The following is a 4007-nucleotide window of genomic DNA, read 5'->3' as shown; positions in this document are numbered from 1 at the left end:
GGGTGTAGTATCCCATATCTTAATTTTGGTTGCCCCTGTCTGCCTGACATCTTGTGTCCGGGTTTCTGCTGCCATTAAACATAGACACAGCCAGCATTCAAAACCTGGACTGTGCGGGTGAATCCTGGACGGGTGGCAACCCTAGTCCCATTTACAATACATTGCACATAATGCAGGTGCATTGCCATTCAATAATGCACATTATTGCATGCGTTTTTGAGCATGTGTTGCCACAATGCACAAGTGTGAAGTAGGTCCTTAATATTGTCCCTAATACAGTCAGTCAATTGCAATGGCAAAAACGTCTTTTTGATGAAAAGTCTCTTGTTTCCAATCCATCACCTGTCTGTGGCCATCATTAGAGGGATGCATGCTGGGTCTCTTCTAGGGTTGCCACCCGTCCAGTTTTCACCCGCACAGTCCGGTTTTGGAGTCTTGTGTCCGGGTACCCACTGGCTGGACACCGGCACTTTAAATTTTCTGACAGACGCGGCTGCTGAGGTCATCGGCAAGCGCAATCTCGGGCAGCCGCATCGCCTGGAACCAGATCTTCCTCTGAGCTGCGGGTAGCCTGCGTCTGTTTACAGGTGCCCGCAGCTCAGAGGAAGATCCGGGATTCAGGCCGAGGCGACTCCCCGAGATTGCGCTTGCCGATGACTGCCGGTGTGCGCAAGTGCACACTGCCCGCTCAGCACTGCAATCATCGGAAGCCCGCCCCTCAATGAGGAGGGCTTGCCATGATCGCAAGTACGATCGGCCTGTCCAAGATGGGCATATCGTACGAGATTTGAATTACCTTACAACCATCGCACGACGATTTAGGCCACAAACTGCCTAAGGGCCTGTTAAACATGATATCAGGTGCGGATCAGGTGCGGATCTGCAGACTGATGCAGTGCGTTTTTGACGCGTTTTGGACGCGTTTGCGTTTCCGGACCGGACAAAATGTGACATGCAGTATTTTTTCTGTCGTAAGCTGAACGGACTGCGCACGTGAGAACTGTAGCCCATAAAACACATAGGGAGACATTGGGATGCATTTTGAGTGCAGCAGCGTACGGATCAGGTCAGCACAGAAAACGTATGTCGTGTGAACAGGCTGGGGGAGGGGGCGGGTATAGCTGGCTCTGCCTCTAGATAGGCAGAGCCAGCTGTCACTCACGCAGCTGGGCGGATCCAGATATAATTGTCGGGATCCGCTCCGGCTGCGGCGTCTCAGTATACCGCGAGCTGTAGCCTGCTATATACTGAGCTTTGGGTGACGGGAGGACGCTAGTTTGTGTCCTCCCGTGACCCTAAGGAGAACTATGGGGGAAAGCCCTGACCTCGTAGTTCTCCTTTAAGAGTGTGGCTGAGTCAGCAGGATGTGGCCGAAATATGATCAGCGTACGGTCAGCAGATATCCGAGCCCTTCGGTCCCGATCTGTGCGTGGATTTACTTTTCTCTGGTTTCTGGGCTAATGTCAGAACCGTTGAGCGGATCGGATTTCATAGAATGATGAGGATAAAACCTGAGATATGGAACATAACTATACACGGCAGACCAGGCGACTGTTATGGGGCCCCAGAGGAACAGGGGACCCCCAGATATCTAGAAATGGTATTTGGGGAGGAGATTTTGGATGAAGGTGAATGTATACATAGCTTAGGAACGTCTATGTGACCGCAATGAACGCAATTTGTACTCTGATCACCTGACACATTTCCTTTGAGATATACATCAGAGAGATGGGGTTTGGGGGGGGGGATCTCAAAGTAGATGTAGACCCCAACTCTATGACCTTTTATAGTTTGCTTGGTACGTAAGCATTTTGTTAAATAGAATCGTATGGTCATTGTTTTTCCTCCTGTGTTTTAGCTCGTCCTGCTGATCTCCTGCAGCCACTTCCTGTCTACACTCCGGTGACGGCTGCATGACATTTCTCAGGGCGGGTTTCCTGATGGTGACAACAGTGGACTGTAATGTGTGTTGAAACCACCCCTTGTAGTCTCCATCAGAAGCCCTTGTGATAGGTTGACAACCGAGGAGAGCGATTGGGAGGCAGGAACAGAGCGTTGTCACCCTATTACAGTGAGTGCAAAAAAAAAATACATGCGTTACTGTTTCCAGTTGCACTGCACCCCCGATGCGTCGCAGTACTGTACGTTGCGGCACGGTCAACCACATTGCAGGCGGGAGCTGCGTTTGGGATCCCATTGAATGGTAAGGCAGCGCGCATCCCGCGCCGTTACTGCAGAGTAGGTGCATTGTGTGGTGGCCTGCGTTAATCGGACCGCAATGGTGTGAGCAAGCCCTATGTTCCTCTATGGGGCCCCATTGCACTTCATTAGGACCCCGTTTCCGGTGATTATATATTTGGGGCTCCAGGTTCTGAGACGGGAATGACATCCACGTTGTTCTTTCTCTGTCTCCAAATATGCAGAACAATGATGGCGGCTCTGCACCTCCCCCTGCTGGGCCATTTGCAGAACTACAGGTAGCACGCCCCGTGACAACACAGCTCAAGCAAAGGGCAATGCCAGTGCACATAGAAGACTCATCTCCTGCTGCTGAGCTGACCCGGTATAGAAAAGAACATGGACCAACAAGGACCTCTCTTCACCCGTCACAATTCAATGATATTATATTATTGGGGGGGGGGATGGAATGTAGTGCATGGGTGCTAACAGGGAACGTGTTGACAGGAGGTGAGAGCAGAGTGATGACACTTTAGTGTGCTGCTTCTTCCTTCCTCGTGTAATCAGCAGGGTGGAGGCGCGTTCTGGAGTGAGTGGTGCTGTTATAACCGCGAGGGTTGGAGGACTGGCTGTACGGTTTAGTAGAGGTGACAGGATAGCAACACCGACTGCACAGAGCTGGGAGGACACGCAGTCGGCTGGCTCTTGAAGTGTATGTACAGCCAGACCGACTGCACAGAGCTGGGAGGACACGCCGTCGGCTGGCTCTTGAAGTGCATGTACAGCCAGACCGACTGCACAGAGCTGGGAGGACACGCCGTCGGCTGGCTCTTGAAGTGTATGTACAGCCAGACTGACTGCACAGAGCTAGGAGGACACGCCGTCAGCTGGCCCTTCAAGTGCATGTACAGCCAGACCGACTGCACAGAGCTGGGAGGACACGCCGTCGGCTGGCTCTTGAAGTGTATGTACAGCCAGACTGACTGCACAGAGCTAGGAGGACACGCCGTCGGCTGGCCCTTGAAGTGTATGTACAGCCAGACCGACTGCACAGAGCTGGGAGGACACGCCGTCGGCTGGCTCTTGAAGTGCATGTACAGCCAGACCGACTGCACAGAGCTGGGAGGACACGCCGTCGGCTGGCTCTTGAAGTGCATGTACAGCCAGACCGACTGCACAGAGCTGGGAGGACACGCCGTCGGCTGGCTCTTGAAGTGCATGTACAGCCAGACCGACTGCACAGAGCTGGGAGGACACGCCGTCGGCTGGCTCTTGAAGTGCATGTACAGCCAGACCGACTGCACAGAGCTGGGAGGACACGCCGTCGGCTGGCTCTTGAAGTGCATGTACAGCCAGACCGACTGCACAGAGCTAGGAGGACATGCGATTTTACTGCGATCTGCTGCCCTGGAATAGAGATTTGCCCTCACTTCCTTTCTTGTGGAGGTTTCACCAGACAGGAAGTGAGAGCAAATCTCCAACACAGACAGAAAAAAGTAATTTTTTTTCTTTATAGAGTCGGGGGAGGCAGATTTTTTTTAACTGCAGAATTTCCCTCACTTCCTGTCTGGTGAAACCGTTGTCACAGGGACAGGAAGTGATGGTAAATTTCTGTAAGGGAGATCTGAATAGCACTATAGACTCGACGGGGTTCTAACCCTTCCCCCGCTTCATCGAAAACTAGAAAAAATCATTTTTGGTTCGGCACTTCCTCTCCTCGGGTGACAACGCTCACTTACCGTTCTGTATCCATGGAGGGGAGCCATGGCTGTCACCAGGGCTGGACTTCACACGTGTCTTCCTCTATTTATATGAAATGTGATGGGGGG

The sequence above is a fragment of the Nanorana parkeri genome, unplaced genomic scaffold, assembly GCF_000935625.1.
Source record: "Nanorana parkeri isolate BGI_ZX_2015 unplaced genomic scaffold, ASM93562v1 scaffold371, whole genome shotgun sequence".
Lineage (NCBI taxonomy): Eukaryota > Metazoa > Chordata > Amphibia > Anura > Dicroglossidae > Nanorana > Nanorana parkeri.
The sequence above is the reverse complement of the archived record's forward strand: the minus strand, read 5'-3'. Positions refer to the sequence as shown.